The sequence below is a fragment of the Myodes glareolus genome, chromosome 10 (genome assembly GCF_982192425.1).
Source record: "Myodes glareolus chromosome 10, mMyoGla1.1, whole genome shotgun sequence".
Classification (NCBI taxonomy): domain Eukaryota; kingdom Metazoa; phylum Chordata; class Mammalia; order Rodentia; family Cricetidae; genus Myodes; species Myodes glareolus.
In genome coordinates this window covers 37,884,970-37,906,846 of record NC_142035.1, presented here as the reverse complement: position 1 = coordinate 37,906,846, position 21,877 = coordinate 37,884,970, and the positions used below count along the sequence as shown (strand labels likewise).

The window sequence follows — 21,877 nt, the reverse complement described above, 5'->3', positions numbered from 1 at the left end:
AGGTAGAGTGTGGATCTTAGTGGAGAACAGATACAAATAACTAACATGGAAAGCATCAGAGTTTCACTCTAGTAACCAGGAGATAAACCTGGATGGAAGGTAGCTTAGAGACACACCTTTAGGGACTAGAATGTTGTTACCAGCAGAAGGTGCTAGTGAAGAAGGGACGCTGTAATTTACACAGCATAGCCAAAGTGCTTAGTGATTACTAAAGGGATACCAGTTCCCTATCAGTCTATAATTTCATTGCAGCCACTTTCTTTGGTGGAATTAGGTCGCCACTCCATAGTCTTAGTGTCTCAAGTAAGAATTTGTCTCCAGTGGGCAAATGGCAGACTTCCTTTCAGTCAGATGGACTGGAGATAAGCATGCCTAATATAAAGTTAGAAACTTGAGGAGGAGCTGGATGAGCAATAAAACTCCTGGCAGAGACTAAAATGACTTCAAAGCTGAACAAGGGTGGGGCCATTTAGCAATGGAAAAGAAAGCTTTGGGTGCCTGGAGACAGTTGCTGGATATTAACACAAATGTCATTGTTTATTACATAACCAAGCAATGTAAACATATCAACAATCTTGAGACAGTCTCACCTGGAATTATTAGATCTGTAATTTAGATGAGAAAATATTACCAATCTAACTGGCTAATCAGCCTTTATATAATGAGAGAATAGAGTGAATGAACATGTATTTAATCTGCAATGAAGACCTGCTCACAGACATCCTCTCCCACCCAGTTTTGCATGCTTAAGTGTAAATATAATATGCATTCCTTTTAGAAGAATACTTTAGTCATTTCAAAATGGAAAAAGATTTTTAATTGTAATTAGTGCATTTTATTATTAAAATGTGCTTTATTTTAGACTAGTTTGAGAGTGTGAAGAGGAGAAACTAGTTGTAAAAATCATGTAAAAAGAAAGTACTCAATAGTTGGTGAAAATAGAAGAGAACATAGCAGCTCCCCACCACCCCTACCGGCCTTCCCACCAGCCCTCACAAGCTCCCCCAACCAGGTCCCCACCAACCCCACCAGCACTCACTAGCCCCCACCAGCTCCCCACCAGCCCCCACCAGCTCCCCACCAGCCACTACCAGCTCCACACCAGTGTCCACCAACACCCACCAGCTCCTACCAGCTCCACACCAGCCCCCATCAGCACCCCTCAACCCCCACAAGCCCACTAGCGCCCACCAGCACCCACTCACCTCCCCAGCCACTGCCCAGGAAGTACAGCTGTTGCCTTGCATTTGCTTTCATATACATTTGCTGATTGTGGTTTAGTTGCTTAGGGCATCCTTCCTTTTCTTTCCTCGAGACCAGCCTCCTTTTTGTCCTTCAAGTTCTATACAATCTAGGTTGCACACCCTCCAACAGCCTACTCCAGTTAACTGTTGTTCACAAATCACATACTGGTATTGAGAGAATTTTCTATTTTGTGTTCTTCATTACACTCAGCCATTTGAAGGACTGAGCCAATAAAGGAATAGGTTTTTATGTATCTAGAATTGCATTAAATTTGTTTATAATAATGAAACCGTCTCTGTTTTCTCCCTTCCACTTGCTATCATATGACTTGATAGCAATCCTCTGGAATGTTTTTAAAATTGACTTGAATTCTTTAACTCTTATGTCCAAATAGCTCAAATAAAAGTGAGGACTGGGCTGTACATCAAGAGGAGCAATGACTTTTCCGTATAATGCAGTCATCTGAACAAAATGATAGAGATCGATATACAGTGTATCCTGATTTTAAACAGTAAGAAACAAAACAATAGAAAATAGCAGCATTTTATCATACCTATGGCCATTTTTGAAAATTGATTTCTCAATCTGGAAAGAGAACATTTTTGAGTGGCATCATTAAATACTGCTTTGATGCAGCTTGACCATTATTATGCATCACAAAGCAGGCCTAAGATACTTACATTCAAAGGTGTCTGCAGTCCTGGCTTACATCTATAGTATAGAAGGGTGCTATACTTGAGACTTGGTTCTATCTTTCCAGCATGCTAAAGAACGGCATGACCCACCTTTGTAGAGAAGTGTCCTTTAGTATTCATTCTTTTTATAAATATGAGCTAGAGATCATTTATAATAAAAACAGGAAAAGTTTCCCCAAACAAAACATCCTACGTTCATTGACAACAATGATCCAAGCTAATTAACATTTATCAAAATTATATTATTATTTACCAAAATTATTATTTATATGCTTTATTATTATTTTTTGTGTGTATGTCTTTGTGTGTGTATGTAAACATGTATATATTATGTGGATGCCAGCTTTTCATGTTGGTTATTTCCCTCCATTTCTTGCCACTTTATTTTTTTGGGAGAGGCTCTTTCACTGAACCTGGTATTAGTATGGCTAGACAAGCTCCAGAGAATTGCCTGTTTCTTCACCCCAGAATATATTTATGGGAATATAAAATGTATACTACCACAGCCAGATTATGAGTAGACAGAGGCTTTGAACTCAGGTCCTCATGCATCTGTGACAGGCACTTTACTGACTAAGTCATCTCTATTCCCCAAGGAAAGTATTTGTTTTTGAAATTTATTTCAACAAATATTTGCTGTATTTTCTACTGAGTAGCATTAAGATCTGCTCATTTGTTCTTAAGATCACAGAAGCATCAGTGAAAGGGAGACTCTAGAGAATGGAACAAAGTAGATTTGGGAGCAAAGTGTGTGCTGGCTAACCATAGGTCATGGTGACTAGCTTAAGCAATTCTTATTACCAAAGCAAATGCAGACATATTGCAGGTGAATTTTTAAATGTTACTTTCAACCGCAAATATTTTTAACCAGAATTTTTTACTTCACTTAGGGAATGATTGACCTAAAAGTAAGAGATGTTGGCACACTGGCATGCTTGCCAGTGATACTGGGTGCAAATGTGTTTATAAAGTTAGCCTTTTGAATGAATTCAGTTCACAGTATTAAAGTAGCTGATGTACTAGGGGCTTACCCTAGATGTTTTCCAAATGAGCAGGATTTCAGAAGAGGTGGGTTACAAAAGAAGTAGGCTTTCATACTTAACAGGACAGAAAGTGAGTAGTGATCCCTGGTCATAGAGATTATAAAATCTTTGTTAGGGAGTGTGTGGGGTGGAGTGGTGTGAATAATATCTTTGATTTAGTTATTTAGGGATGGGCTCTAGTAATTCAATACTAATAAGTTTATAGACTCTCCCATGTTTATACACACCCTACATACAAGCAAACGATGAGAAATCATGTGAATTACATAACAAAGAGTTGCTTCAAATTTAAATTGATACACCTCTGAAGCCCTGTGTTTGATTGATGGACCAATCATAAAGATCAATACCAATCCATTATTTCTGTGCCAGCCACTGGATATCTTCTATTTAGCTGAAAACTTGATCATATCTCTTTGAGATTATAAGACTGTGGCTGTAGTTATCCATCTAAAAACTCACCAAGACATTGAAAGATATGGACCTTTCCTAGTCTGTGTTAGTGAACCCAGTCCATCAGTCTGTGGCCATATTTATCGCATCATCAGCACCCCCCCCCCACCACCGGTGGAGTAGTTACTTCTGTTTCTGGTTTGACAAGAGACAACGCCCAATCTCACCCTTCAACTTCCCTTCTTTCTTCTCTCTTCTACTACCATTTCTCCTTCTCCCTTCCTTTTTCTATGCCTTTTTCTTGAAGACTTGCTTATTTGTAAGAATTCATGATGCCAGAATGAGAACAGGCTTGAGGTTCAGGTACTAAGAGTGCATGTTGCTCCTTCAGAGGATGAGAGTTCAGAAACACGAGTGTTTAGGGAACCCAGTGTCGTCTTCTGGTCTCCACGGGCACCCACATCCACATGCACAAGCAAACATACCCATAAATAAATGATAAAATTTTAAAAATAAAGAATTTATGATTGCCACTAAGTCACTTGTTAAGTGACTTAAATGAAGCTTTTTCTGTAGTGATGGGAACTCCTTACATCAAATATGATTACTTTTACTTATACTCTGGAAACTATTCAAAATGCAGTTTGTCTTAGTTGGATTTTTATTGCTGTGAAGAGACACCATGACCATGGCAACTCTTACAAATAAAAATATTTAATTGAGATGACTCACTTGCAATTTCAGAGAGGTTCAGTCCATTAACATCAGGATGGGAGCCCGGCAGCATGCAGGCAGACGTAGTACTGGAGCTGAGAGTATTACATCTTGCCTCATAGGCAACAGGAAGTCAACTGACTGAATGTCACACTGAGGGAAACTTGAGGAAACTTGAGTTCTGCTGCTTACTGAGCTGGAACATGGCCTCCTTGTCCAATTACGTCTTCACCTGACTTCTGTTTTCCTTTATTGCATAAACTTGGTTATTCTTGAACTTGATCTTCAGACCAGACTGGACTCAAACTCAGAGACTGGCCTGCCTCTGCCTTCCTAGTGCTGGATTAAAGATGCACACCACCATACACAACTCTAACCTTTCCTTTAATCCTTTTCACAAGTTGGAAATTTAGCTGCGTGAGATCTTGTCCTGTGGCCAACACTCCATTTATTCCATGTCTTAATTCGTTTATCTCCTTGAACATAGGATTTCGCTCCCTTTCACTCCCTGGTGCTCTTTTTTTCTATTCAAAATGTACTTTTTGTACTTACTGTGCTCAGCTTGCTACTTTTCTTTATAAATCTTTATTAGAATTACCACTAGTTCATTAAAATTCATACAACAGAGTCTATACTAGGCTATTCTGAGATTTCTTCTGCCAATGAAATTAATTCAAAATTCTTCACTTATAACCTGAGGCAGACTCTTCAGACAAGAGCAAACAGCAGCCATTTTCTTCACCAAAATATCACAAGAATGATCTCTAGGCAACACACTAAAATTCTTCCCTGAAACAAGCTCTTAAGTGAGCTTCTGACAGTTCAAATGACTCTTAGCACCTCTGTCTTCTCTGCTCCTACTAGTATGATCCATTAAGCAGTGCTTAAAGCATTCCACTGCTTTCATAACCCAAAGTACCAAAGTCCAAATTCCTCCAAACAAAACCATTGTCCGGCCTATCACAGCAATACCCCAGTCCTTGGTACAACTGCTCTCTTAGTTTGAATTTTTATTACTGTGAAGATACATCATAACCACAGCAACTCTTAGAAAAACTTTTATTAAGGTGACTTGCTCTCAGTTTCAGAGGTTCATTATGATCATGGGAGCATGCAGGCACACCTGGTGAAGGAGCTGAGAGTGCTGCATCTTGCAGGCAACAGGAAGACAATTGGCTCACACTCACAGCCACATTGAGAAGAGTTTTTTTTTTTTTTTTATGTCAACCTACCTCAGGTACCTCAGGACCCAGCAATTCCACCCTTGGGAAGATACCCAAGAGATGCCCTATCATACTACAAAAGCATTTGTTCAACTATGTTCATAGCAGCACTATTTGTAATAGCCAGAACCTGGAAACAACCTAGGCGCCCCTCAATAGAAGAATGGTTAAAGAAGGTGTGGAACATATCCACATTAGAGCTTTCCTCAGCGGTAAAAAAACAATGACATCTTGAATTTTGCATGCAAATGGATGGAAAGAGAAGAGTTTGAGAGAAAGAGACTTCAAAGCCTTCCCTCACAGTGACAGTGACCTCCTAATACTGTCACTCCCTTTGCCCCCCCGCCCCGCAAATCATTGCAGTTTCGGTGTCTTTTTTGCTTGTGTTTGCTTTCTTTTCTTTCACTATTTCTTACTTTTTCTCTCTTTTCTTCCCTCACTCCCTCATTCCCTCCCCCCTTCTCTCTTCAATGCTTGACCTTTAATTGGTAGTGAAGCTTATCATCAGAAAGAAGTGATGTGGTAAACTGGTTACCACAGACAATCTTTGCTCCATGAAACAGATGATTCTCCTCAGAAGCTACCAGTTCCAGCGAGCTACCAGTTGCAGAGCTTGCTAACACAATTATCGTGTTGTTGTTTTGTAGGTGACGGACAGGGTTTTGCACTTAAGATATTTTGCTAGAAAGCTTGGATAACAACCAGCTGATAGCTCTGTAATATACTTTTAAGAATTTGTTCCTGCAAAATGTGTTGGCGGCGGGGGTGGGGGAAAGCTTTCAGTGTAGATTGTTGCCTACTTGATAATTATTAGCTCCCAAAGACTGCTAATTAGTTCTAGTCAAACCACCTTTTAGCCTTGTGCCAGGAAAAATAGCTCATGTTGCTAAAATGCAGCCGTGTCTTGGTTTATGATGCCTTATTCATTAGCAGGGTCTTTTGTTTTCATTGTTAACTCTTCTGTATAGCCCTCTGTTCTGGTTGACATATTGCATGTAGAAATCTCTTACAAACTTTTTCTATGTTCTTAATTTTTGAATTATTACATATAATTTTAAGAATAATGATATACAGGTCAGTTTTTTACTTCCTACAACAGCTTTATATTATGAACACTATTCTTAAACTTGAAAAACAAAACCTAAAATACAAAGTAAGTAGGGGGACGCCTGAAGGTTCTAATGCCGTACAAGTCAGATATTTAATCTGCCTTTCTTTACCATCTCTTTCTTGTCTACCCATTTTTAGTTTTTAATTTGCTATAAATTATTATTATACATATAATAACAAAAACTTTTATGACCAAGGAAGTGTTTCCTTCTGTTCAGTGTTTAGGAGTTTTTCTTATTTGGGGTAGATCCCTAGAAATAAAAATACTGAATCTAAGTTTAAACAATTTCAAGTCTATACACATTACCTTAGTAGCTTCTCTAATATTTGGTTATACTTTTATAATAATTTATGTTTATATAGTTAAATCAATCATTACCATCTTTTGATGTCGTATTTTTAAATCTTTGGCAATTTGACAGCCAATTATAGACTCTTTTTATTTCTTTTTATTTATTTTATTTTCTTCTGTTGTTGCTTTTGCCCCTTTTTGTGATAGGTGTTAATTATTTTCTTTCTTTGTATTTTTAGCTCCTGATGAGTGAATTGCTAATGTTCCTTAATCTGTTTATTTTCTCATCAAGTTTTGTTTCTATTGTTTATAAAATGCTCTACCAATCTTTGTTATATTTGCTAGAAATAGTCTGTTGCTTTTCTCTATTTTTGAATATTTCTTTTACCAACTGTATTATTTTTGCATTTCTGTGAACAAACGCCTCGTAGAAAGGATTTATTCTAACAGTTTCAAATGATGCAGTCATTGTCACTTGACGCCATACATTTGAGGATGTTATGGTGGAAGAAGTGTGTGTAGAGCTATTCACATCATGAAAGATAGAAATCAGAGCACCAGGAACAGAGAGAGGATAACTCTGAAGACCCATCTTAAATGACTTTTACCCTCCAGCTAGGTTCCACCTCCTCAAGTTGACAGCTTCCCAGGATAACAGAGCCAGCAGGAGACCAAAGCCTTGAAATCATAAAACCTACAGTGGTGTTTCCATGGGCTACTTCTTCATCACAAATGGTATAGCTCTTTATTTCTGTTTAATGAAGTACAAATATCTGTGACCAAAACATTTCACAGAAATGAGACATAGTTCCTGCCACTGTGGTGTCAGTTTCTGGGTGAGTCACCATCTCTTAACATTCATAAGCAAAATATTACCACAGACCTACCCGAGTATTCTTGACTAAATGGCAAAGTTAAGAACATAATTCACCAGAGCTGAGGTTGCAGAACTGCTGTAATCTACAAGATTCAAAGAAAGACATGTCCCTCATTTATTCACTGGCAACAAAGTAAGTTAAACTAGTAATTGTCAGCAGCACTTATCTCCAGACAGACAGACAGATACACACATACACACACACACACACACACACACACACACACATACACACCACACAGAGTCATAGTTATGTACTTAGGATAGAGTTCATACTAGAAGATGTTGTAGTCAGTACTAAATTCTATTAAGATGTACTCTAAGAAACCGATAGCTGTTATTTGCCCATAAAGGTAATATTATGTTTAAGTCTTTTACATCACTATATTTTCAATTAATGACTGGTCTTTATAAAAGTTACTATTTGCATAGAAGTTGTATTATTGAATAAGACTAAAATTTTATTCCACAATGTAAGAACACAGAAATATGTGAAAACAGATGCTGATTATGGAACACACAATTAACTGCCTTAAGAAGACCATACTGCTATAAGCTGCCAATGACCTGGCATTATGCAAATGCTTTAGGTTGAAGAGGCATGTTGTTGAAGACATTTCAATCTTTGGGCTTTAAGAACACCTTCATTTTGATGGGCTTTGTGTTCTCATTTTCATCTTCCTTATAGTTGACATGACCCCTCTTGTTCCCAGCATAACTTCCCATCTCCCATCTCTGACCTTTCCTCTGACACACGGAGCTAGCAAACTGTTGTGTCTTCATCTGCTGCTGCTGTTTTCAGAATCCATCTGAAGTTCAGCTCCTCAGTTTCACAGCAAGTTCTTAGATAACTTGATTTTTGCTCAGTCACTGTGTTTGCTACATTTCTGACCATGAGCCCTGATGGGTCTATTTATGTTCTTCTTTGTATTGATTTATTTTATGTGTATGAGTGTTTTGCCTGCATGTATGTATGTGCCCTATGTGTATACCTGGTGTCTTCAAAAGCCAAAAGAAGTTGGTCCCTTGGTTGTTAGCCACCATGTGGGTACTAAAAAGCAAAGTTCTGGTCCTCTATATAACAACAATCCTGCATGCTATGCTACCTCTCCAGTGCCTGTTATATATTGTTAAACATAACCTTACCTGTTTCATCTTTGTTTCCATTTAGAAAGTCAGTCAATGATTAATATTAATGTCTACTTATCCTTATCTATTCCTTTTATATAGATTTTCCCATATGTAACCGTGAAGAAACACTAAAATTTTTATAGCACCAACTATCTTAGAATTATATGCTATTTAAAACATAACTTGAGTTTTATTTTCTTTTCATTTTCAAAAAGCATTTTAAAATTTATTATTTAAAAATTGCAAATAAAAAATTATTACACACCAAAATTAACCAGAACACCCCCCCCAAAAAATACTCAGTGAACTTGAATGCAGTTAGAGAAGCCTTTCAAAGTAGAAACTGTGGAACTACACATTGAATTTTATACTTTCAGTATCAAATACAGTTTTATGTATGTATCTACTACCAAAATAGAAAAAACCCCTGACAGTTAGAACTAGAAAAACAATTAACTGTATGTCCTGTTTCATAACTCATGTCTAGTAACTGCATTCAGTCCTTATTCCCTAGTCTTTAGTCTTTCCTGGTCTCTCTTCTACACTCGATACTGCACCCACATGTGCAATTGTTTGCATCTGTACCTCTCTTTTTGGCTAAATTTCACATGAGGGAGAAGATGGTTTTTTTTTTAACTCCTTGCTTAATAAACATTTTAAATCCATCGATTCTCCTGAAAGTTTTGTTGTTTCATTTTTTTTAGAGCTAGATAGTACACACCCACCAACCCCCGCCCCAACACACACACCACACACACTTTTCATTATTTATTCCTCTGTTGGTGGGCAGTTAGGTTGATTTCAAGTCTTTGTTATGCTGAACAAAGCAGCAATAAATATAGGAGTACAAATGTCCCCATGGTATGGTATGGAGTTCTCTGGGTGTATGCCTAGAGTGAAATATGAGGGTCATATGGGAGTTCTATTTTTAATTTTTTGAGAAATCTCCAAACTGATTTCCACAATGGTTGTATTAATTCACAATCCCACAAACAGTGAATAAGGGTTCCTTTCTTTCCCCATCCTCTCCAACATTTGCCAGCAGTGTTGTTGATGACAGCCATTCTGACTGGGATTAGGTGCTATCGCAAATTAGTTTTAGTTTGGGTTTTCTGATGGCTAGGGATACTGAGTAATGAAGTGATTAGAACTTGGAATAAAATTCCACAAACTGCATAATCAAATTTTAATTTATAATTAACTTTTACAATATTATTTCAAACACTCTCTTTGTAATTAGAAATTGAGAATTGACTTACTGCAATTCTACCAAAATGTTGTGATTCAGCTTATAATGTTGCATATATCTTATTTTCATAATTTGTATTTGTGATGTTTTACCTTTTGTATTTATAAACAAATATAACAAAGAAAGAAATTATCTAACTTTTTTTTGTTCTTTGAAGTTCTGTACGCTTCACACAGAATAGCGTATCATTTCTAGACTTCTAGTTTTTATAATGTCCCCTTCTTTTGTAAAGATTTTTTTAAAATTTGTGTATGAATGTTGCCTGCATCTATTTGTTTTCACCATGTTTGTGCCTGGTGCCTGCAAAGGCTAGAAGAGGGTGTCAGAATTACGTGGAACCAGAGTTGCAGACTGATGTGAGTTGCCATGAAGGTACTGGGAGCTAAACCTGGATCCTCTGCAAGGACAGCAAGTACTTGTAATCACTGAGTCTCATCTCCAGCCCACACATAAACACAGTTTTAAACTTACAGTTCTGCTGTAAGATCTCATGGTAGAGAGTAAACAGTGCCCTATATGCCACAGATACTTGTGCTTACATTAAAAAGGTTTTATGTGTATGTGCATATGTGACTATGTGCCTATGTATGTGTGTATATGTGATTGTGTGTCTATGCATATACACACATGACAATCCATGTGGCGATCAGAGGACATCTTTTGAGATTCAGTTTTCTCACTGTGGGTGTCGTCCCAAAGTTCAAATTCAAGTGGTGCGGCTCATGGGCCAGCACCTTCACTCTAAACTTTCTTACTAGAGCCTGTGAGGCATGTTTTGGCAGCTGTTTCATTTACCATTTGACAACATGATAAAAATTTTTTGAATGATTAAATAGAAATCAAGGGAATAAAATTCACCTGGTTGTTATTAGAAAATCAATGTGTTATTGGGAGAAGTGGCACGTGCCTTTAATGCCAGCACTTGGGAGGTAGATGCAGAAGATTTCTATGAATTCAAGGCCAGCCTGGTTTACACAGTGAATTCTAGAACAGCCAGAGCTACATAGTGAAACCCTGTCTTGAAACAAGCAAACAAACAAAAAGTCCATGTGTTGGGAACAATTTTCTAAAAATAGATGGAAACACATACTTGATATCTGTAGCAGTATATCCAAATACACATATTGCTTTTGATTGCATATTGATTATTTCAAGAATATCTTGGCTCAATAAAATTTTTTATCAAAATATTTGATCATGTTGGTCTGAGAAATATCTCAGTGAATGAAAGCATCCTTGTAACCTGATTTCCATCCCTGGAACCCACTGAAAAATCTGAATGCAGTGGCGTGCTTCTGTGGTGAGAGGGAGGCAGAATTGGGAGCATGACCAGGAGACACTAGTTTTAACCTGAAGTTCACTTTTTCAGCATCAGAAACATGGGAGACTGTAACAGGAGGGTCTGCTTGTTCGTTCCAGCTGCCCAGTTAGCTTGGCCCCAAATAATCACACAAAAACTGTATTAATTAAATCACTGCTTGACCCATTAGCTCTAGTTTCTTATTGACTAATTCTTACATCTTGATTTAACCCATTTCTCTTAATCCATGTATCGCCACGTGGAAGTGGCTTACCTGGTAAAATTCCAGCATCTGTCCCCGGTGAATCAATGGCTTCTCTCTCTGACTCTGCCTCCTTTCTCCCAGCATGCCATTTAGTTTGCCCCTCCTACCTAAGCTCTACCCTATCAACAGGCCCAAAGCAGTTTCTTTATTAACCAATGAAAACAACACAAAGACAGAAGGACTTCCCATACCAGGAGACTGTGAAGGTAAGAACAAACTCTCAAAAGTTGTCTTCTCTCCACATGAGCACAGTGACATGTGTGTGCCCATGTACTCTCCCAGTAAATAAGAAAATAAAAATAAAATATTTGACAATAATAGCAAGACTCCAAAGCAACATGTGTTATTCCTATTTCCAAAATCGTATATATGGGAATCTTTTATCTTGAGTAGTTCTTCTATCACATTGTTATTCATTAATTGCTAACATCTGTTTATATCTTGGGTGCATATTTAAAGCATTGGCAAACTAATATAAATACAATAAATTGGAAGTCTAAATTAAGACTTTCCTTTTCTCTACACAAACAGGTTTAAAGTATTTAAATGTTTGTTGATCCACATTCCATTCCTCTTTCAGAATTGTCTATAACCTATGTTCATTTATGTTGAAGCTTGTTATTGCACATGGTTTGATCTACACCCAATTTTTATAGTGTTTTTAAAGTACAGAAATGTGGGGATCATCTCTTAGATTAGAAAAAAAAATTGCTTTTGTCTTATAGCTTGTTTCTACTTTGGTTATTTTTAGTCCATGAAAATTTTTCATTAAAAATAATTGCAGTCTTTGGCACATTGAGGACAATATAATTACTGAATGAATTTACTTAATTATGTCTCTTTCACAACTTATTCTTGCTTTATTTTTTATTGTTTTAAAACAACCTAGTAGTTAGAGTGGAGGTATAACCTCCAAATCTGAAGGTCAAAGGATAGCAGGGCACAGAGCAAAGTGAACAGGAGTAAAGTAGCGAAGGTAGGAAAAGCTGCAGTATTGTCGGTCTTCTCAGGTCAAGTAGTTACTTTACAGAGTGGCCTGGCCTCTCCACTTCTGAGGAGACCCTGGGGCACATTGAGGTCTTAGGAGGTAGAGACCCACAAGCACTTGGCCATTTCCTAGAACCTTCTTTTTGTAATGGCAATGCATCTAATACACATTTTTTTGTTATTAAAGAAGTGTGGACTTCTATAAGGTATAGAAAATAATGATAGGAATGACATTCTGACTAGAAGAAATGTCTTTTTGGGGTACTAGGAATTATAAAGAATGTTGGAAAAAGGAATTCCTGTAACAAGTTTGAAAATATAGATGTTTAAAAAAACAGTTTTCAAAATACATAAGGGAAATATAGATATGATTGGCTACCTGGGAGCAGAGTCAGGCTGTGGATTACATACTTTTCTGGCATCGCTGAATGATCTCAATATTAATTTCCATTATTGCCTGGAATTCTTTCTGGATCCTTACTATAATTTGATTGTTGCTGTAAGAAATAGACACTATTTGACAGCCCATTTTAGGGGAAAATCAAACAAAAAAATAGAGGGTTGTTTGAGTGGTCTGTCTCTGTGTTATATGTACATCTATTAATCAAAATCCTTGGGCTAAAGAAATGCATTCAAAGCCCAATTCTTTTTATATCTAGCTCATATTTTGTATTTCATCTATAGGTAACTTGTGAAATGTTACATTATATCCTGTTAACATCTAAATCTAGATAACAGTGGCTATGGGAGAAGGTAGGCTTATTAGTAGCGAACCTCCAGAACAGCAACCTGTGTAATCTATAGAGTACTAGTTCTGTTCTCCTGAGCCTTGTGCAATTCAGTGGTTACTGTACACGCTTTACATTTAGGAAAAAGGTGTTAGAGATGTTATAAAATATCTTACTACCCAGATTAGCCCTCCACAGGGAACAATGTGATCTAAAACGTGAATCATTTCACTGTTAGAAATACAGGTATAGACCACTAGTTCTTGACTAAAACCTTATTTGGAATGCAAATTACTTGGCTCTGCTCCAGAAAGGACTACTAAGAACCTGTGGGGGTGGGGCAAGTGGACTTGTAAACAGTCCTTAGGGCAATTCTGATACCATGAACCTTAAGAACAACTGTGAGGCCATTTTGGTATTTCAGAACTGTCAGGAAGTATTCACTGAGCAGGTACCCCTGTAGGTGCTCAAAGGCAAGTCTTTCCATAGTCTGCTTTTGTCATTTTACCTAGATAAGCCTTGTTAATTCCTATGATTTCCTGATTCTCCTGTTGTCTAGCATATTGTCTGATAAATTGTTTATAACTTTATTTTTATTATTATTTTATGAGTATGGATGTATTAACTGAATGTATGTCTGTGTACTACATGCATGCCTGCCTGGCAACTTTGGGGACAGAAGAGGATTTCTGCTCTTATGGGACCAAAGTTAGAGATGGCTGTGAGCTAGCTGGCAAAACCCCAGTCCTCCAGAAGAAAAATATGTGCTCCTAATTGCTGAGCCATCTCTCTAGCCCCTAGGGGCATTCTTATAATTTTTTTTAATCATCACCTTGGCCAAAGATATGGTTGTTACTGATCAATTTTGTCAACTGATAAAATTTTAAATTTTAGTAACTTAACATGTTTTTAGGCTGCACAAAAATGCTAGAGATGAGATGGTGAAAACAGTGTCTTAATTGATTTGATTAATTAATTAAATTTTGTTTTTTGAGATTCTTGGCCAGGCTTGCCTGAAGCATATCCTGGGTTTGTATTTGTGACAGTCCTCCTGCCTTAGCCTTTGGGGTGCTATAATTATAGGCCTTAGGCACCATTCCTGGCTGACAATGCTTTTTATTTTTTATAGACTGTAATCAATATAGTCATATTTCTAAGTTTCTAAATTCTCATCTTACTAGGAAGTTCCTGGTAGTCAGAATTCAGAACATTCTCATTAATTGAGTGGGTTATATGCTGAGGAGACATTTTCAATGTTTGTTGAAGTGATTCTAAGTTCCTTGGTGACTTGGAAGAATGGATGGTCCTGAAAGCAATGGGAAGAGGTACCACTTGGAGAAAGATGAACTCAATCATCTTGTACTTAATGAACGCCATGCATTTAAAGAATTAAAGTAAAAATTATTTATCCTTCATGTGTAAGCCAAATAAACCCTGCCTTTCCTAAGATGCTTGTGTCAGTGTCTTATCACAGCGGCAGAAAGAAAACCAGATCTACCTCTCCCCAGCAAATATCAGTGGTTCTAGAAAAACACAGCTTATGATATTGAAAAATGTATATTGGTCTTCCTTATTTCTTTGTGCAAACTCCTTAAATCCTTGGAATCTCCAGAGATGACATTTTGTATGCTAATTAACTGATTGGAAGATCCTCTTAGCCTCAGGATCTGGGCCAGTCAAAGAAAGGCTTGAAGCAGAATTAGAGGTTTTGGCCTTTTAGTCTGAGCCCTCATCCTCTGGAGCAGTGGTTCTCAACTTTCCTAACTCTGCAGCCCTTTAATACAGTTCTTCATGTTGTAGTGACCACCTTCCATCCCGTAAAATTATTTTCGCTGCTACTTCATAACTGTAATTTTGCTACTGTTATGGATCATAATGTAAATATATGTATTTTCCAATGGTCTTAAGTGACCCTTGTTAAAGAGTCATTAGACCCCATAAAGGTTGAGACTGCTGGTATAGACAGAGGAGGAGATCTAAAGGTTAAATTATCCCCAGTGGCCAATGATGTGATCGTTCATGCCTATATAATGGAGTCTCCATAAGACCTTCAGAGGATAGCATTCATATAGCTGAGCACGCGGCAGTTCCTACGCCATACTACACCAGCAGAGACCAAGGAAGCTGTCTCCCTCTTTCCTCAGCATCCTGTGTAGTATCCTTCATCATGAACATATCTACCACTGGTCAACATGGTTCCCTGAGTTCTGTGTGCTACTCCAGCAAATTAACTGAACCTGAGAAGTGGGATTGTGCTGGAGAGCAGAACAGGGGAAAACACCCAAGCTGACCAGCTCTCACCCAAAGCCACGGGTCAGGAGGAGGCTTGAGGACCAAGGTACCAAAAATGTGGGATCTGGCTTTCTCCAGAATCTACCTTGAGGCCTTCAGCTGAAGTCTTCAGCTACAGCACTGGTTGCATGTGTGTGTGTGTGTGTGTGTGTGTGTGTGTGTGTGTGTGTGTGTGTGCAAATCCCCAACTCCTGGTGTCCAAAGCATGTTGTGAGAGCCAGGTAGGAGAAACTGAGTTTGACGGTTTGTTTCTGTGTATCTTCAAATATACTGATTAGGGCTATACTAGTTAAAAGACATGTAAAGCCATTTTAAACACAGTGTAACATTACTAAAGAGGTGAGGGGTTACTAGGTGACCCTTCCCCTTCAGCTCACTTAGAAGCTCTTCAGTATGCCACCTTGGTCCCTGTTTTCAGCATGACTAGACGGGAGAAGAAAGGCATAGAGGAAGTTTTGGCGCAAGAAGTGCATATCACTTCTACTAACTTTCATTTGGCTGGGATTCAGTTTCATAGCCTGAAGGGAGGCTGGGAAGTGTCTACTTTGTGTTCAGGAAAAAAAAAACAAAACAAGCATGTATTTGGAATGAGTGACTCCTGTGGTTACTCTGTTACCTGACTTGACTCTCAAGAATTCTGGTAAATATGTTTATTTAAAGGGAAAAAAGCAAAAGAAAGCTAGTGACCTTGCTTTTTTTCCACAGGTTTCCTGAAGACATGTAATAGAGTCAAATCAGCTAAAGTATATGCATGCATACCTTTTGGCACATATTCAGGATTGCTAGACATAGTTTCCATGTCTAGTACTTGTAATCAAAATATAAATTTCTAATCTAACAAGTAATTACAAAACAATTTTAGGGCCAGGAAAAATAAGCACAAGGTTGGCTTGCATATTGGGAGTAAGTCCTAAATTGGTTTCAGGGAAATATTCAGAAGCTAGAAGCTGGGATAATGGCAGGGGTAGAAATTAGTCAGGGAGCCGAGAGTCAAAAGCAATGTTACAGGCTGTATACCTTCTTATATGTACTTTAAATCCACTTCTGGGCAGCAGCAATGCCTGTGATATGGGCAGCTAGGGAGACAAATTCAGGGATAGATTTACCTGCTGGAAGGAGTTTTGAGGGGGGATTTAAAACTTGCGTAGCATAGAGAGCTTTCATTCTAACTCAAGGTTAGCTAGCTCTGCTCCTGGTTGTGTTTAGACTTGAGGTTTCTATGTTGAAAAGTTAGTAACATCAGTGAGACTACAATACAACATAAAATGTACTTCTAGATTCACAATTTATCCCTTGTGGTTGAAAGTGGGATGCAATTGCATCTTCAAGTATATAAAATGTAATTTAAAATTATATAACTTATGCCCAGTCATATGAGTAACAGTGAAAGTCAGTCGAAGGAGAAGATGCTTGAAGCTTTAGTGGTATTTGTGGGTGACAAAACATACAAGGGTTATTTGCTTTGATTGGTGACTCCAAGCAACTATGGGACACAAGAACTCTTGAAAACACGGAGCACAGCTCATCTTGTCACAAGGGAGAAATGCTTGTGGTGGTTGCCTGAGACTTTTCAAATGAAACGTGGAACCTATAAGCATGATTACTTTGTGTTCAAGGGTTATCAGTACTGTGGAATGTATGTGTTCTAGTTTTGTATTACTTCCTAAGTCAGAGAATAGCAAATGATAAAGAAGACAGAGTTAGCAACTGAGATGTGGCTCAAATCCTGAATCTTTCAATTTTGTAACTGACATTTATTTCACTTTTACAATCTCTTGCCACATATGCAAAACCTAAATATAACCATATCCAAAGGCCATGACGAGCCCGAGTATTATTCATTTTGTCATTGTTGTTGTTAGTAATACATGTAGTGACAATAATGAGGAGGTCTTCAGAGAAGCTATAGTCCATCTTTGGTCACTTATTATGCATTTTGTGGTAGAAATATTAATAAGCTTGATTAATAGTGCTACTCCAGATTCTATTCCAATGACTGAAAGATCATTTCCATTTGTCTCCAGGTTCATTCCACCTTTCTCCACCCTCCTGTGTGCTTGAGAGTCCAACTTTCTATAACCTACATTTGCAACTCCTTACAGTATGTTTTCCTATTAGTTCTTTCAGTACAAGTCACTGGTAAAAAACTGGAGTCAACAGCAGAATGAGGTTCTGATTTCCTTCATGAAGTGGAATCCCATGTCTCTCTGAACTGAAGGCCTCAACATCTGGTCTCAGTTTCACAAGCATCTTAGTGCAGCTTTCAACAACTCCCTTACCCATGGCTCTAGTCACCACAATAGTAGCCTCAGGTTGCTGCGCTGTCCTCTGTGCTTTCTGTGGCATGTCTGGATAAACCCCACCTTCATTAACATGCCCTCCAGTAGCCTGGGTGGGACATGCCCTCTGGTTCTTTCTAGAACCCTGAAAGATACAGAAAGCTATTTAAATTACGAAATATCTACTGAGCCACTTTCCAACATAAAGCAGATAGATGTACATATTCCAAGTCCTGAAACGCATCTTGCTCCAAAGAATTGGATAAAGTTATTTAGTGTTGTACCAGTTTTAGTGTAGAAATTGTACCATAGGTCATAAATCTTTCCTACTCAAAATCTTATTAGTAATCAACTGAACATGTAAAATTTAAATGGTCTGCAGATGACACTACCAGTGCCAATGAGAGTTGTCATGGGGCTGCTAATTTAAATAAATCCCCAAAGCGAGTAGAGTCTGCTGAGAGCAGTTTCACAGTTACTATGCACTTGTGTTTACTGCCTTTCTATTAGGTCTCAATTCCACTTCATTACTTTTTCATTAACAAAGGGGCTTCTTACTACATCCCAAGCCATCTTAAGATGGAATGCGCAGATGGTAGCAGTCACATAACTTTACCTAATTGTCTCACATTCCCTCAATTCTTTAATAAAGATAAATTCAGGTTTTGAAGTTTTGCTAATGTATGACTTACTCAAGCTAGATTCGTAGTAAGAGCTGGACTGTTTCTCAAATCTGAGTCTTTTATGAGTGCCTCCACCAGTAGAGGATGGTGCATTCCTGGGGCTGATCAATGACAGCCCTACTCCTCCACCATTTAGGCTTCTCACAAGTTGACCAGAATGATATGTGGAAACCATAACTCATTAGATCCAGCACACATCAGCACAGTAACAGAGTAAGTATGGAGTGCTCTGGGTGAATTCATCAGAGAAGTACAGGCCTGAACAGCATATTGTGTTCACTTGGATCATGCATTTAGTTTCTGCTCCCATTAGCTCAGAGACATTATATTGAGCGCTTTCATGATTGGTGCTGCTTTGGATATGTGCACCAACACCTTTCTCTATAAATACAATATACAAATACAGTATTTTTAAACCTCATTATGAAAATTTTCACTTTGTACTGGTAAAATCCCCTAACCACTTTTAGCAAATTATAAGATTAACATGAAAAACTCCTTATCATAAAGTGGTCAGTTCTGTAGGTGGGTCATAAGCATATCTGGGCTTGTAGTAGCTCATATAGAAGGGTGGGGTGAGACATGGGTCACATAGATGACTCTGGAGGCAGGGAGAGGGGCTAGAAGCCAAGTGCAAGATATCAAGCATTTATAGTTGCTTCCTAGTACCAAAATTTTAGAATAATGTATTTGCTCCATTTTCTTATTTTTTAAAAGATTTATTTTATTTCTGTGTTTGTGTATGTCTGTATGCACATGTGTGTGTATGCACATGTGTGTGTATGCACATGTGTGTGAGTGCCCACAGATATCAGAACATGGTGTCAGATACTCTGGACCTGGAGTTACAGATGGCTTTGAGCTGCCTGATATGGGTGCTGGGAACTGTTCTTTGTTCTCTACCAGAGCTACAAGCACTCTTAACACCAAACCATCTTTCCAGCCCCTCAGACTAGATTTAAATCCAAGCATCTCAAGCAGCTTTGTACCAAACAATTCTGTGGAAGTTAACATATTTCTCTGGGAAACCACTGCAACAGTGATTACACAATGATAAAATAATTGCCTTCTTTCTAATTTTTTACTTATTATGAAATTCAGTAGTCTACTCTTGGTGGAGTTGGAAAGCTCATGGGTAATACAGCTTTTAAAAGATTTTCTTTGGGAGTCAAAATAAAACATGACATTCAAAATTAATTGAAATCTGCTTTTGTGATTCCTGAAATAAAATATTTCCAAATTAAAGGTGTCCTTTATTTATTCATTTTTCTGATCATTCTTCTGCAGTCATTATTCCATCTGAGAGGCTGAAGTATTGAGATTAAAAGAAGTCATTTGTAAGAACATTTAATAGAAGAACATTTAAGGGGAGTGTGATTGTCATAATTAAGAGAAAATGTCATGGCACCTTGTTCTAGGAGCAGATTTGCACACCTACTTACCTTTTTTATTTCGAGATAGTTTTAGGAGAGAACAAGATATACATACATGACTTAAAATAGGCCAATGCTAAAGTATAAGCAAATCAGTGTAACTGAAGTATGAGATTCAATTGGCTGTAAAATTGTTTGTTGTTTTGTTTTAATTTTGAGACAGGGTCTCAGTTCAGCCTAACTTCAAACTGTTGTGTAGCTGGGCTTGCCTCCACATCTCAAGTACTGGGATTGTATGCAGCTACCACCATGTCTGGATTAAAGTCTTTGTTATTTTTAGGAAGAATGTCCCATGTGTGGAGAGATTGATAAGCCATTGTTAGTACTATCTCCGTATCAGTTCAAGGTTTGCAGATGAGCAGCCAAAGGGAATTCCATTTCCCCATCTGTACTTCAGTTTTAGTTTCCTTCCCAGGGATGTGAGGACTAAAAGACATGAAACAAACAAGGCCAATCAAATCAGAGAGACTGCACAGCACCTGCCTCTCCTTCCTCAGAGCTCTCAGGTGGTTTAAATCTTTTATTCAGAGTTTATCATTGTTATTATTGTCTATAGTTAGGACAGGCACATTATTTTTTGAAATAAAGACATTTAATTTTAATTATTATTTAATCTGGTAGACTCTTAATTGTTTTTGCATGGCAACTTATGCACCTATGTTGTGATGAACATTCCAATTTCTTTATGTGCTGTAAATAGAAGTGCTTAAGACATCTTTTATTTTATCAGCCAAAAAGTAATATTTTCTCCTTTGTTTTCATCCTTTTTTGGAAAAGATTTTTTATTGCAAGTTTATTTATTGTACAGTGTGACTGAGATTTGGAATGAGAGTTTTGATTCTCATTTAAAAAGTCATTACTATATTTTTGCAAATTATATATATGAGTACATCATTTCTCATCCTTCTCCTCTCCCCTTCCTCTCCTATGACCTCCGCTCCTTCTCAAATTCATGGCTTCTTTTTCTTTAATTATGATTATTGCATATCTATATAATATGAAAATATATAAATAAAACCTGCTGAGTCCACTTAGTGTTGCTTGTGTGTATATAATTTCAAGGCTGACCAATTGATGGTGACCAATCAATTTGGGACTCATACATAAGGAAGACTAATTCTTCTCTTCACAGTTGTTAGTTGCTTGAAGTTCTGTATTTAAGGGTGGTGTCCTACAAGCCTCCCCCTTTAATTTTAGTGAGCCTACTTGTGTTGTCATTGTTAAAGTCTTGTTTAGAGAGCCATATTGTTGAGGTATTATTGCTTCCCTGTCAGTTCTAGGAGACACAGTCTCACAGCAGACTTCCTGGTCCTCTGATTCTTAAAATATTTCTGTCCCATCTTCCCCAAGTTCCCTCAGCCTTGGTGCGGAGATGTAGATGTATCAGTTGGAGCTGGGCACTCCATAATCAGTTTTGTCTTTTCATTCTGATAAGTTGAGTCTTTCTGTAATGCTCTCTATCTTCCGTAAGGAGAATCTTCTTCAGTGAGAGTTACACTTATCTGTGGATATAAAATTATGTACTTAGAATGTAGTTAAGGAATTAAATTGGTTTAGGAAAGTATAGGTTTAGGCAGTGTTAGGCTCTCCTCTAAGACCCTTGACCTCACTAGCCCCAAGTAATTGTCTGGGTTTCTAGATCCAGGCATGATTTCCTTTGTGTGTCTTGGGCCTTAATTCCGATTAGACAACTGTTGGCTACCACCAAGATATTTGATTGTACCACCAACTGATCCATCTACAATATCTCCACACCAAAGGCTGAGGGGACATGGGGAAGAGGGGATAGGAGGATTACAATTAGAGTCAGAGGACCAGGAAGTTATTCTGCCATGTAAACTTAAATTTTTCAGCCTTAGCTTCTCTGTAAAACAGGGCAACAATCCCTATGTTATAGTACTCATTTGTAGTATTTGAATTCATGTGCATTAAATGGGG

General features: G+C 37.8%; 1 protein-coding gene across 8 annotated transcripts in view; it reads left to right on the top strand.

The window, feature by feature from the left end:
• The window catches only part of Macrod2 (mono-ADP ribosylhydrolase 2), a 1,889,233-nt gene that overhangs the window by 139,518 nt on the left and 1,727,838 nt on the right, over positions 1–21,877 (top strand). The gene's annotated exons all lie outside the window — the stretch shown is intronic.